The following is a 15,832-nucleotide window of genomic DNA, read 5'->3' as shown; positions in this document are numbered from 1 at the left end:
TTTTTACACTGGAGTTAAGCCATCCAGGACTTTTGTTCGCTCTTTTAAATTTATTACCCAATGGGATGCATTGGCTAATGCCCTTATTTAATATACCCTTAAAGCAAACTCATCTCTCCTCCGTGTTCTTTGTTCCTAAGATTTTATCCCAATTTATGCCCTCTAGCAAGGTTCGTAGTTTAGGGAAGTTGGCTCTTTTGAAATTCAGTGTCTTTGTATTCCCCTTATGTTTCCTATTTGTGTGACTTATACTGAAGCCAATTGACCTGTGATCGCTGTTACCTAAATTGCCCCGTATTTCCACATCCGTGATCAGGTCTGTATTGTTGGTAATCAGTAGATCCAGTAATACTTTATTTCTAGTTGGTGCGTCTACCATCTGACTCATAAAATTGTCCTACAAGACATTTAGGAACTGGTGAGCCTTAGATGAATGTGCAGTTCCCTCCGCCCAGTCTATGTCTGGATAATTAAAATCGCCCATTATGATAACACTTCCCATCTTTGCTGCTAATCCAAATTGTGATAGGAGATCTGTCTACCCTTCCTCCCTCAGGTTAGGGGGCCTATAACATACTCCCAGTAATATTTTTCCCTTAGCTTCATCTCTTTGGAGCTCTACCCATAAGGATTCCACCTCCTTCCTAGCTCCCTTAGTGATGTCATCTCTCACATTCACTTGTACATTATTCTTGATATATAGGCATACCCCTCCCCCTTTTTTACCCTCTCTATCCTTGCGATGAAGGGTATACCCTTGAATGTTTGCCAGCCAATTATGAGAGCTGTTGAACCAGGTCTCTGAAATTCCCACAAAATCCAAATCGTACAACAGTATCTCTAGTTCACCCATCTTGTCCGCCAGGCTCCTGGCATTGGTGAACATGCCACGTAGTTTAGACTTACAATCAGAAAAAAATGCAATGACCTTATTAGACCATAAGATATATTTATTTTCAGTATTTATTCAGTGCCAGCATATTATGCAGATCCTTACAGAGTACATAGATTCATTCAAAAGATCTGAAAAGTATAATCATTAATGTAAATTATGTAATAGAGTTCTTCCAGATTAATAGCATTAGGACTCCAGCTTCAACTGGAATAAATGGATATACTGAGCAGTGCACGTGTGATTGGTAATTTATTTACCTTATTGAAACTGACAATAATTGTAGTGTAGCAATATGCTGCCATCTAGTGGATATTTTATATATTGACATTGACGGAATTTGGTGCTTTTTGACAACTATGTTAAAGTCCAGTTGAACTTTCTGTTTATATAATCTATATACATTCATGGGGCAACTTACTAGTTCTCAAATGTGGTGGTTGCATTAATTTTTTAGACTTTTTCTTTATCCTTATTTCTTTATTTTCAGCTGGTGATCCTATCAGTGACAGACTTACTGTTCTAGACTCGGACCAGGGATCTCCAAACTACGGCCTTCCAGCTGTTGCGGAACTACATATACTATGAGGCATTGTAAAACTCTGACATTCACAGACATGACTAGGCATGATGGGAATTGTAGTTCCTGAACAACTGGAGGGCCATAGTTTGGAGACCCCTGTAGCTAGAGTGATAACATTTGTTCTATTTACAATATCTATAGAAAGGCAGCATTGTCATCCTACAACAGGAAATGGTACTACTGAACACTTCCCCTTCTGCTCCATATATATATATATATATATATATATATATATATATATATATATATATATATATATATATATATATATATATATATATATATATATATATATATAGCACACCAAAAAGTAGCAAAAAAAAATAAGACAAGCTCAATATTAAGGTATTTTACCACTTCAATACTGGGCATTTTCACCCCCTTCCTGCCCAGGCCAATTTTCAGCTTTCAGTGCTATCACGCTTTTATTTTTTTAAATATTTTGCAAATAAGTTGTTTTTCTCCTTCACTGATGTGTGCTGATGAGGCTGCCCGGATGGGCACTGATGAGGTGGCACTGATGGGCACTAATGAGGCAGCACTGGTAAGCACTGATGAGAAGGCACTGAAAACGCTGCACTGATATGCGGCACTGATGGGCACTGATAGGCGACTACTGATGATCGGTGCCCTAATTATCTGTGTACATGGTTGACGGCTCTCCTTTCCTCATGTTGTGACAGCTGTGATTGGACACAGCTGATCACATGAAAAAATGCCGCTGTGATTGGTCCTTTAACACAATCACAGAACGTGCTGGATGCATGCCCCGGGTTCCAGGAGGAAGTCCATGGATGCCTTCCCATAAGGAGAGAGCCACGCTGTAGCCATCTTTCGACTATGATTATAAAAAATGTGGCGCTTCATATAACAGTTCGTGCAAAGAACAAAAAGTGCATGTGCAGAAAATGATCGGTTTCAGATTCCTCCAATCATCAGCAATCCGTGGTGCGCCACACGTTTCCCCCCAGCCTCTCACCTCTAGTAAAGACTCCTACGGGTCAAGTTGAGCCTGCAGTCTGAAAGCAGATGAGAACCAGAGGTTGATTGATGATGTCACACTGAAGAATTGTCATTTTTATGTTTAATCACATTATTTATGATATTTGCATGCACTTTAGTTACATATTTTTTATAATCATATTGTTTTTTCTGTGTGGGAACACTTTTTTATGTTTGGCGGCTTCTTTAATCTCTTTGTTTATAATAGTTTCAGCTCACTTTGGTTTTGCGCATCAGTTCCCTCCTTCCGTTCCATCTTTCGACTATAGCGCGTTAGGTGAGGTGAATAAACATAACTGTCAATCACTGTTTTGGAGCCGCCCACAAGACTGTAGGAGTGTCACATAGGGCATCACTGAGAAGATTACAATGTATTTTGATTTAATGTAACTCAAGATTTCTGAAATTTAGCTATGACTTATAAGGATATTTTTTCAAATTAAGCTATTAATATTTAGATGTTTTTTTTTTTTTTTTTTACAAATAGTCAAGTTACTTAACCAGCAGAACACAAAGTGACTCTGCACAGCACCAGACAAATGATTCAAACACACTGCAATGAAGTGTGCAGGACACGTTACAATCTGAGAATGAGCTCTGCCCACATATACGTATCACTCAATGACTTGCCGAGGAACCGGAAAAAGATCACGTGGCCAAGTTACAGAAAGTTTCAAAAAGGTATTTACGATTAATCAACCACTTCAGCCCCGGACCATTTGGCTGGCAAAAGACCAGAGCACTTTTTGCGATTCGGCAGTGCGTCGCTTTAACTGACAATTGCGCGGTCGTGCGACATGGCTGCAAAACAAAATTGCTGTCCTTTTTTCCCCCACAAATAGAGCTTTCTTTTAGTAGTATTTGATCACCTCTGCGGTTTTTATTTTTTGCGCTATAAACAAAGTAGAGTGACAATTTTGAAAAAAAAAAACGCATTATTTTTTACTTTAATAAATATCCCCCAAAAATATATATAAAAAAAAAATTTTTGTTCCTCAGTTTAGGCCGATACGTATTCTTCTACATATTTTTGGTAAAAAAAAATAGCAATAAGCGTTTATTGATTGGTTTGCGCAAAAGTTATAGCGTCTACAAAATAGGGGATAGTTTTATGGCATTTTTTATTTTTTATTTATTTTTTTTACTAGTAATGGCGGCGATCAGCGATTTTTAGCGTGACTGCGACATTATAGCGGACAGATCGGACACTTTTGGCGCTATTTTGGGACCATTCACATTTATACAGCGATCAGTGCGAATAAAAATGCATTGATTACTGTGTAAATGTGACTGGCAGTGAAGGGGTTAACCAGGAGGGGGCGCTGTAGGGGTTAAGTGTGTCCTAGGGATGCGTTCTAACTGTGGGGGGGGGGGGGCTATGTGTGACATGACACTGATCACAATTCCAAGGAGCTGTGATCAGTGTCATTAGGCAGAACGGGGAAATGCTCGTTTACATGAGCATTTCCCCGTTCTTCCTCTCCGTGAGACGATAGCGGGTATCCCCGAGGACATCAAGTCCACAGGACCCGCGATCACGCTCACAGAGCTCGCAGCCGGCACGCACACTCACAAGTCGCGTCTTAAAGGGCAACGTACAGGTATGTTAATATGCCTGTACAGTACATGCCCTTCAGCCGACGTATATCGGCATGAGCCGGTCGGCAAGCGGTTAAAATAAATACAGTATTTCACATATGTCAAAGCATGTATGATTAGGTTTAGAAACACTTTAACAGTACCTGGTCTTGCAATCTTCACCACTACCTTGAGTACCTTACCATCATCACTAAGGATGTCCTTAATAATGAGCCCCGCGGGCCAGACCATTCATTTAGCTTACTGGTCTTTCAACAGAAAGAAGTGTCCAACCTGTAGATTTGGGTTGACTTAAGGACTAATCTCTGGATCTTTAACTGGGTCTGGGAGAATTAATACATCAGCAATTTTTCTTTCTGCATGATCCAGCAAGAATTCTGGACCTGTTAACCAGGAATACATTTCAAAAACGCTTGTGGACAGTGGCCTGTGGCCTGGATGGCATGATCTGTAGGATTAATATCAGATGGAATAAAATGCCATTGTTCAGGCTTAGAGGATTTGCTAAACCTTTCTATTCAGTGGCTGAAATAATGTAGATGTAGAAGCATTTTGTGTGATTCCATTTGTAGCCCAGAACAACTTTGCTGTCTGTATAGAACTTGACGGCATCTACAGTGCCTTGAAAAAGTATTCACACCCCTTGAAATTTTCCACATTTTGTCATGTTACAACCAAAACAACGTAAATGTCTTTTATTGGGATTTTATGTGATAGATCGACACAAAGTGCCACATAAATTGTGAAGTTGAAGGAAAATGATAAATGGTTTTAATATTTTTTTCTGGAGGAGCTGCCGAGATCCACAGCTCAGGTGGGAGAATCTGCCTACAGGACAGCTATTAATCGTGTACTCCACAAATCTGGCATTTATGGAAGAGTGGCAAGAAAAAAAGCCATTATTGAAAGAAAGCCATAAGAAGTCCCGATTGCAGTTTGCAAGAAGCCATGTGGGGGACACAGCAAACATGTGGAAGAAGGTGTTCTTGTCAGATAAGACCAAAATTGAACTCTTTGGCCTAAAAGCAAAACACTATGTGTGTCAGAAAACTAACACTGTACATCACCCTGAACACACCATCCCCACCGTGAAACATGGTGGTGGCAGCATCATGTTGTGGGGGATGATTTTCTTCAGCAGGGACAGGGAAGCTGGTCAGAGTTGATGGGAAGATTAATGGAGCCAAATACAGGGCAATCTTAGAAGAAAACCTGTAATTGATTGTTTTTCTCATTGGAAAAAAGATATGATGGCTTTTCCGATGGGATTCTGCTCAAGTTTGCCTTGCATACACACAGTCACGCAAAAGTTTGCTGAAATTACGACCATCAAGAACGCGGTTACGTACAACACTACGACGAGCGGAAAAAATGAAGTTCAATGCTTCTGAGCATGCGTCGAATTGTTTCTGAGCATGCGTAGGAATTGCCACAGACATGCCACAGACGATCGCATTTTCGGATAGGAACTTTTTCCGACTGAAAAATTAAGAACATGCACTCAATTTTTTGCTGGCTGGAATTCGGCTTGCAAAAGTCCGATGGAGCATACACATGGTCGCATTTTCTGACGAAAAAATCTCATCAGTCTTTAGCGGGCCGAAACTCCTCTCGTGTGTACGCGGCATTAGAGTCTGTAAAGACTTGAGACTGGGGTGGAGGTTCACCTTCCAGCAGGACAACAACCCTAAACATAAAGCCAGAGTTACAATGGAATGGTTTAGATTAAAGCATATTCATGTGTTAGAACGGCCCAGTCAAAGTCCAGACCTAAATTTTATTGAGAATCTGTGGCAAGACTGAAGAATTGCTGTTCACAGACGCTCTCCATACAATCTGACAGAGCTTGACCTATCTTGCAAAGAAGAATGGGAAAAAATTCACTCTAGATGTGCAAAGCTGGTAGAGAAATCCCTAAAAAGACTTGCAGCTGTAATTGCAGCGAAAGGTGGTTCTACAAAGTATTGACTCGGGGGGGCTGAATACAAATGCATGCCATACTTTTCACATATTTGTAAAAAATGTTGAAAACCATTTATCATTTTCCTTCCACTTCAAATTCACAATTATGTGCCACTTTGGGTTGGTCTATCACATAAAATCCCAATAAAATATATTTACATTTACATTTTTGGTTGAAACATGACAAAATGAGGAACATTTCACAGGGTATGAATACTTTTTCAAGGCACTGTATCTGAATGTCTAATTCATGCTGTATAAATTATGCAATTTCCACAGCTGGCACAATCACCCAAAGCTTGAGCCAAGGAATTGTACCAACACTTGGGTGCTAACTTGGCTTTGCCAAACAAAAACCTAATGAGTTTAAAGCAGTATTACAACGACAAACAAAAATGTATTATATTGCAGCTTACCAATCATTAGATGTGTTGGCTGCATCAGGTTTCTTTTCTTTTTCCACTCTGTTTTCACCTGGTGATTTAGCCAATAACATGCCTCCTGTCTTAGCTAGACAGCACTCTGGAGGAATGAGCATAGGAGGCACAGCAGACAGCAGCATTGTCAGTCTGGGGGAAGGGTAGTGTTAAATGTATTAGCAGATTTAGGCTGGGTTCACACCTATGCAAGTTGTATGCGGAGGAAACCGCATCCAATTCGCATAGCAGGAGAATGTGACCAGCTCTCTATGGAGCCGGTTCACATATCTCCGGGGCGGCTGTGGAGCCCACTGCACAGAAACACTGTGGGTCTTTGCCACTGTTTCAGGGCCAAATTCAGGCAAAGAATCAGCCCTGATTTGCCCCTGAAACGGAGAACACAGAACCATAGAACCACTAACAAATTTTAGTCAAACTCCAGCTCACACTTTATAATCCATTACAGCAGTTTTTTTCCTTTTAGGATAAAGGTTTTACAAGGTTTTTATCATTTCGCCTTGACTCGATTCAGTTAGCCTTTGTTGCGCTATACAAATCATTCATTCATTCATTTTAATCACCCCTGTCCGTGTTAAGTTTGTCTCATCCATGTAAACTGATACATTCTGCTGAGAGTTTGGCTTATAAAAAACAGACTTACCGTTACTGGCTGGCTGAATTACCAGATGATAATAGAAGAAAGAAAGCCTAAAGAAGGAAACTAATACAGTCATCATATCTAAGAATTGGTAAGCTGCAATTTAATAAATGTTTGATTTTGGATTTAATACTGCTTTGATTGCAAGAGTCTATTACCCTGTGGTAGGCAACAGCTGATATGGCCACAGTGGATGAATTTGAGAAATTGTGAATCTCCTTTTCTCTGACTTGCAGCAAAGGAAATGGATGGCGCCCGACCGTGTGTGGGCGCCATCGGACATTTTCCATCGGATTTTCCGACACACAAAGTTGGACAGCAGGAGATAACATTTTCCGACAACAAAATCCGATCGCGTCAATTCCGACCGTGTGTGGCCTGTTCCGACGCACAAAGTGCCACGCATGCTCAGAAGAAATTCCAACACGGGACAGCTCGTTCTGGTAAACTTAGCGTTCGTAATGGATAAAGCACTTTCGTCACGCTGCAATGTAAAAAATGGTTTAATACAGCGCACTCTCTTCTTCTTTATAATGTGACAAGAATTAAGTCGTTTTGATGCTCATATTTACACACACTTCTCACAAACTTTTTTCGTTACTATTTAATCGGGATTCCCTCAATATATTTTGATTTCTCACATCTGACAACATATTTTTTATTTTTTTTTTTTTTACTTTAATGTAGAATCTTTTTTTGTGTTTCTCTTTTTATTTTTTATTTTTTTTGGTGATTTTGATTTGTATTCCCGAAAATGTTTGTGTGTTTTTTGTGACAAGTTCCCACAACACCATTGATATGTTGTTCTATTTAATCTGTAGGAGGAGATTGTTTGGTGTTGTTGTCCCTTGTTAATTTCACATTGTACTTTAGAAATGCACCTGAATACTCACCAACAAACTGTCCTTTTTGGATGAAAACACACACAGGAGAGTAGAATTTACCTTAAAATATTTTATTAAGGGGTCACAACTATAAAAAAACAAAGAGGGAGGCAACGCTGGAGAAACTGCAGAAGTGGGCGAAGCCTTGGACCCCCAGGGCAGACATCAATTATTTAAAAGCAAAATTGGTGGCCTGAGGAGTCCATATCTAAGGGAGGGCAGTCTGGTCCAGAAGTCCCAGAGATCCGGAAAGCAGCAGATGACATCTGTGTCCCCAGGCTGTGGTCATACGAGAGACTGCATCTTCTGTCAGACCAGACTGAACCCAGGACAATCACTCTGTGGTCTTCCTTCCACGCTTCCTTCCAGGCTTTGGCTGTGGTGGTGGAGTTGTGGCAGCAGGAGGAGGAGGAGGAGGAGGATCGTCCCTCTCCATGACATCCGTCTTGGGTGTCAGTTCCCCACTCTCCCCCTTACGAAGGACTTTATAAATCAGGTCCTCAGAGATCTTGCGTTGGCCCTCCTGCATGCCCTGCAATTTGGTGGCAGCCATGCAGGCAAAGGCCTCTGCAGGACTGGGGAAGGCTCTGAGGGACGCCGAAGCCTCCTGGATCAGCCTGTACACTGAATCCTGCACAGGACTGGGAGTGGCCTTCCTGGCCCTTTTATATGGCAGGCGGAGGGGAGGAACCTGAGACTCAGTCAGGCTGCGACTTGTCCCAGGCTTCTCTTGGCTGACACTTAGCCCCGCCTCCTCCTGGCTGCCACTAATCCCCGTCTCCTTCTGACTGCCACTAATCCCCGCCTCCTCTTGGCTGAGGTCTTCCTGTGTATGAAAAAGGGACATAGTTTTAGTATTGTTTTCATCAATCACACACAATTTTCACCTCCTGACTGCTGCAAATTGAATGTTAACAAATATAACAGACTATCATTCTGAGCCCAGCATTTTGCATTCTTGTCCCAATTTTGGGTGCCCACTACTGTCTATTGATATGTAAAACACTTTTTTTAATCAGCAATTAGTGATCAATAATAACATCTAATAAACATCATTTATTTATTGGCCAGAAATCTGTAGAACAATGCTATACCTGACTCCAGCTGGGCTCCTCCACTTCTTCCTGGCTGGAAGGCCCAGGTTGGACATCAGAAGCCTCAGCTGGGGTGGAAGGAAGCGTGGAAGGAAGAGTAGAGAGGGATTCCCTGACTTCAGTGTGGTCTGACAGAAATCGCAGTCTCTCGTAGTACCACAGTCTGGGGACATAAACGTCATCTGCTGCAGCTCCGGACCTCAGGGAATCTGTGACCTTCTTGCGCTCCCTAAGATAAGTGCTCCTCAGGCCACCAATTTTAGCTTTTAAATAAGGGATGGTTGCTGTGGGGACCACCGGCTTCACTAACTCCAGCAGTTTCTCCAGCGCTGCCTGCCTCTTCTGTTTATGGTTATAGTGGGGGTGTCTCACCTGCCACAGACAGGGCAGCTCTCTGTACTTGTCAATAAACAGGGGCAGGAAATTGTGGTCGTTGAACCCATCCATTTTCTCTGCAAGACACAACACAAGACAAACCCTAATGTCAGGCCAAACTCCCCTAATCTTGTTACAATATAGGCTTCAATTTCGAAGCAGTATAGGCCCAAGTTTAGATCCTACCTTCGTTAGCACGATCGGCGTCTCCGATGCTCCTTCCTCCGCTCACAGATCGTACGTAAGACGCGCGCGTTACGATTTATACACACTGCGCATGCGTATAACTCCGTCCGCCCCTGACGTTCTTTCTATTCTATTCCCCGCCCCTTTTTGTTTGGCGCAGTGGAGGAAGAGCACATGGCGGAGAGACAGCAGGATAGTGCTAATTACAGCAACGAGGAGGAGGAGGAGGAGGAAGAAAGGCCGGAGCCTGAAACGTCCCGATCCAGAAGGAGATTTAAGGACTCAAATATGTCCTTTGGGGAGATGTTGGAAATGGTGGACATCCTGAAGAAGGCCGACTATGATGGAAAGTATGGGCCTTACCCCAACCACAATGTCCGAAAGGCCAAGATCATGGCGAAAGTGGTCAGGAGTCTGCACCGGAAATTCGGGGTACGACGATCGAAAGATCAGCTCAGGAAGCGGTGGTCGGACCTGAAATTACGAGAACATGAGCAGTACAGAAAGATCCGGAGAGTGCTGCAAAAAAGTAAGTAGTTGTGCTGTGTTCCTATTGTTCTTGTGTTTATTACGTTCGTGCTGCTCCATGTGCTTTTAGGAACTGTTGTACAGTTTAAAATGGCAACTTTCATGTTCATGGGCACATTATTCGTTCGGATCACACATTTTTTTTTTCGGACTATAAAATACCATTGTTTAGGCCATATGCATTTGGCCACCATTTTGAGGCCCTATACTTGTCTTCAAAGAATTGGGTTGTGTAGATGGCTTTGTTACTAGAATGAAATGCAAACTAGATTGTGTGTAAGGAGAGGACACTGAGCAGCTGTTTTCACATCTGGACACTGGAGCACTAGTGTGGGACCCCAGAACACCCTTTTTATTAGGGGGGCCACACAGGTGCTCCAGTGTATACTATAGGGGGGGGCTACATCTGTGAAGCTTGTACCAAACAGGTAAAGTATTGCAGCTTGACAAAGGACACTACAAAAGCTACATCTTGGAACTCGGCTAAAATAGACAATTGTACCCCACTTCCAAGCAATGTTTCCTATTTATAGTTCTGCCATCAAATATCTGTGTGCTAATTATACCATTTTTGTTTTACATAGGGGAGAAAAGACTCGGAGGACACCCCTCATCCGAGGAGACCAGAGCCCCCCCCCCCTCTGGAAGAAGGGAAAATCCCCCCAACACAAGATGAGCAGGAGGAAGAAGACGTGGTGGAAGTAGTCACCACAACAGGTGAGTGTCTGCAACCACAGGCTCAGATAAGAGATGGATGGCGGCATTTTTTTTAGACCTAATTTATTTTGGGTTTCCTTTCTTTTTAGGTGATCGTGAGGTTGTGGATCCAGATCCTTTCACATCCGAAAGTGCCCAGATCCTGATCGGGGAGATCATGGGGTGTAATTTACAATTGGAAAACATCAAGCAAAACATCAATGATGTTATTCCAAAATATAAAAACATCATTGATGTTTTGGGGCGAGTTTAAAGCCCCTCAAAATCACTTTCTTCTTTTGTCTGCTACAATGTGCGAAATGTTTTTGTGATTTTTCCCAAAGCCAAATTTGGAGGATGCACACAGTGTGCCAACATGTGCTATCTGCCATCACGGGAGATCAATGGACGCGTTTTGGGGGTGCAACCCCTTCCTCAATAATAAAGTAACGGTGAGGAAGGGCTTTCTCCCCCAAAACACGTCCCTTGATCCCCCCTGATGGCAGATAGCACATGTTGACATTGGGAAATTTGTGTGCATCTTCCAAATTTGGCTTTTCCAAGGGTGATTTCCCCCCATCTGAACGCAATATCAAACACAGTTCCTAAATACTCATGTCTGATATTGCCTTCAAGTTCTACCAAATGTGAACTTTGTAAGATCAAGATTTGTGTCTTTCTTGTGGGTTTTACACAGCCTGTTTTCTATAAAATGCACATTTTGATTTTGGATAATGACACCACAAAATATGTTATACAACAAACATGTCGGTTTGTCAGAAAAACCTTTGGTAAATGTACATGTGATTGTGCTGGTATTAAAAAGATTGTTCATCAAGAATGTGTGGATTATTGTCTCAACGCTACAACACTTTTGGGGTGATGTAATTGTTGTTTGATGAGAAAATGGGGGTAATTTCCTAAGGGCAAATCCACTTTGCACTACAAGTGCAGTTTCAGTGCAGTTGCAAGTGCACTTGTAGTGAAAAGTGTCTTTGCATTTAGTAAATAACAGCCAACAGTGCTTTGTATAAGGTTACCCAATCACGACATTTTCTGCACTCCACACATTTCTGTCAGGGTCAGCTAAAACAAACACAAGCAGTAAATGTCCACAAAGAAGAGCCTGGGGGGAGATGCCTGTCGAGAACTTGAGGTCCTGCAGACTTCTCCCTGTGGCCAAATACCGCAAGGTAGCGACCAACCTCTGCTCCGGAGTGATGGCTTGCCTCATGCAGGTATCCTGCCTGCTGATATAGGGGGTCAGCGAAGCCAACAAACGGTGAAACACGGGGTCCGTCATCCTGAGAAAATTCCTGAAATCACCAGGATTATTCTCACGGATCTCACGGAGCAAAGGCATATGACAGAACTGGTCACGCTGAAGCAACCAATTCTTGGTCCATGAACTCCTCCCCACCCTGTTCATGGACTGGACTTGTGTCAAGGTCAGGACCCAATACCAAGCCCCCACACAGCACGAACTCTACGAGGAGCACGCATACGAAACATGGCTAGAAAACGGTCGGCTGCTCAGAACGAAGTAACAGAACGCACTGAAGAACAGCAAGGCCTGTGAAGAGCGACCTGAAAAACAGCAACGAGCGGACAAGATCGCACAGAAAACTCCGATACGAACTGACTGCACGTACTGAAGAGCAGATACAAACCCACAAGCACAAACTGAACGGCAGAAAACGATCTGAAAGCCACGAGTCTGAAAAAGCGTGAATCGTCTCTCACCAAACTTTTACTAACACGAGATTAGCAAAAGGAGCCCAAAGGGTGCCTCGCTTGGTTCTGAACTGGCCATTTCTAGTCTCGTCGTACGTCACCGCGTTCTTGGCGATCGGAAATTCCGACAACTTTGTGCGACCGTGTGTAGGCAAAACAAGTTTGAGCCAACATCCGTCGGAAAAAATCCTAGGATTTTGTTGTCGGAATGTCCGAACAAAGTCCGACCGTGTGTACGGGGCATATCTCTCCTAAATCATGCTGAGAAGTTTGTAGAACTTCCTTCTTGATTGTTTGTCAGTTGGTAGTGGAGAGTAGTAGTCTCCAATAGTCTCTGATAACTCTTATGCCCGGTACACACGATCGGATTTTCCGACAACAAATGTTCGATGGTAGCCTGTTGTCGGAAATTCCGACCCTGTGTAGGCTCCATCGGACATTTTCCATGTCTGCATCTTGAGATCTGGATCTCAAATTTTCCGACAACAAAATCCGTTCTCGTAAATTCCGAATGTGTGTAGACAATTCCGACGCACAAAGTTCCACGCATGCTCAGAATCAAGTACGAGATGGAAGCGCTCGGTCTGGTAAAACTAGCGCTCTTAATGGAGATAGCACATTCGTCACGCTGCAATTTTTTTAACCACTTAAGGACCGCCTCACGCCGATGTACGTCGGCAAGGCGGCACGGGCAGGCAAAATCACGTACATGTACGTGATTTGCCTCCCGCGGGTGGGGGGTCCAATCGGACCCCCCCCCCCGGTGCCCGAGGCGGTCCCGTTTTGTTCCCCGGCGATCGGAGACGAGGGGGAGGCCATCCGTTCGTGGCCCCCCACTCGCGATCGCCGCCAGCCAATGGGAACACTCCTTTGCTGCTGTATGCTAAACAGCAGCAAAGGAAGTGATGTCATCTCTCCTCGGCTCGGTAGTTTCCATTCCGGCCCGAGGAGAGAAGACAGATATGTTAGTGCACCAACACACACACACACAGTAGAACATGCCAGGCATACAAAACACCCCGATCCCCCTCCCGATCGCCCCCCGATCCCCCCCCAATCACCCCCCCCGTCACAAACTGACACCAGCAGTTTTTTTTTTTTTTTTCTGATTACTGCTGGGTGTCAGTTTGTGACAGTTACTGTGTTAGCACAGTTACTGTTACCCCCCTTTAGGTCTAGGGTACCCCCCTAACCCCCCCTAATAAAGTTTTAACCCCTTAATCACCCCCCGTCACCAGTGTCGCTAAGCGATCATTTTTCTGATCGCTGTATTAGTGTCGCTGGTAACGCTAGTTAGGGAGGTAAATATTTAGGTTCACTGTCAGCGTTTTATAGCGTCAGGGACCCCCATATACTATCTGATAAATGTTTTAACCCCTTGATTGCCCCTAGTTAACCCTTTCACCACTGATCACCGTATAACCGTTACGGTTGACGCTGGTTAGTTTGTTTATTTTTTATAGTGTCAGGGCACCCGCCGTTTATTACCGAATAAAGGTTTAGCCCCCTAATCGCCCGGCGGTGATATGCGTCGCCCCAGGCAGCGTCAGATTAGCGCCAGTACCGCTAACACCCACGCACGCAGCATGCGCCTCCCTTAGTGGTATAGTATCTGAACGCATCAATATCTGATCCGATCAGATCTATACTAGCGTCCCCAGCAGTTTAGGGTTCCCAAAAACGCAGTGTTAGTGGGATCAGCCCAGATACCCGCTATCACCTGCGTTTTGCGCCTCCGCCCGGCCCAGCCCAGCCCACCCAAGTGCAGTATCGATCAATCACTGTCACTTACAGAACACTAAACGCATAACTGCAGCGTTCGCAGAGTCAGGCCTGATCCCTGCGATCGCTAACAGGTTTTTTGGTAGCATTTTGGTGAACTGGCAAGCACCAGCCCCAGGCAGCGTCAGGTTAGCGCCAGTACCGCTAACACCCACGCACGCACCGTACACCTCCCTTAGTGGTATAGTATCTGATCGCATCAATATCTGATCCGATCAGATCTATACTAGCGTCACCAGCAGTTTAGGGTTCCCAAAAACGCAGTGTTAGCGGGATCAGCCCAGATACCTGCTAGCACCTGCGTTTTGCCCCTCCGCCCGGCCCGGCCCAGCCCACCCAAGTGCAGTATCGATCGATCACTGTCACTTACAAAACTCTAAACGCATAACTGCAGCGTTCGCAGAGTCAGGCCTGATCCCTGCGATCGCTAACAGTTTTTTTGGTAGCGTTTTGGGGAACTGGCAAGCACCAGCGGCGTAGTACACCCCGGTCATAGTCAAACCAGCACTGCAGTAACACTTGGTGACGTGGCGAGTCCCATAAGTGCAGTTCAAGCTGGTGAGGTGGCAAGCACAAGTAGTGTCCCGCTGCCACCAAAAAGACAAACACAGGCCCGTCGTGCCCATAATGCCCATCCTGCTGCATTCGCCAATCCTAATTGGGAACCCACCGCTTCTGCAGCGCCCGTACTTCCCCCATTCACATCCCCAACCAAATGCAGTCGGCTGCATGAGAGGCATTTTTATGTCCTCCCGAGTACCTCTACCCAACGAACCCCCCCAAAAAAGATGTCGTGTCTGCAGCAAGCGCGGATATAGGCGTGACACCCGCTATTATTGTCCCTCCTGTCCTGACAATCCTGGTCTTTGCATTGGTGAATGTTTTGAACGCTACCATTCACTAGTTGAGTATTAGCGTAGGGTACAGCATTGCACAGACTAGGACACACTTTCACAGGGTCTCCCAAGATGCCATCGCATTTTGAGAGACCCGAACCTGGAACCGGTTACAGTTATTAAAGTTAGTTACAAAAAAAAGTGTAAAAAAAAAAAAAAAAATATATAAAATAAAAAAAAATAGTTGTCGTTTTATTGTTCTCTCTCTCTCTATTCTCTCTCTATTGTTCTGCTCTTTTTTACTGTATTCTATTCTGCAATGTTTTATTGTTGTTATGTTTTATCATGTTTGCTTTTCAGGTATGCAATTTTTTATACTTTACCGTTTACTGTGCTTTATTGTTAACCATTTTTTTGTCTTCAGGTACGCCATTCACGACTTTGAGTGGTTATACCAGAATGATGCCTGCAGGTTTAGGTATCATCTTGGTATCATTCTTTTCAGCCAGCGGTCGGCTTTCATGTAAAAGCAATCCTAGCGGCTAATTAGCCTCTAGACTGCTTTTACAAGCCGTGGGAGGGAATGCCCCCCCCCACCGTCT

Source organism: Aquarana catesbeiana, linkage group LG13 (genome assembly GCF_042186555.1).
Source record: "Aquarana catesbeiana isolate 2022-GZ linkage group LG13, ASM4218655v1, whole genome shotgun sequence".
NCBI classification, from domain to species: Eukaryota; Metazoa; Chordata; class Amphibia; order Anura; family Ranidae; genus Aquarana; species Aquarana catesbeiana.
This window is presented reverse-complemented; position numbering follows the sequence as displayed.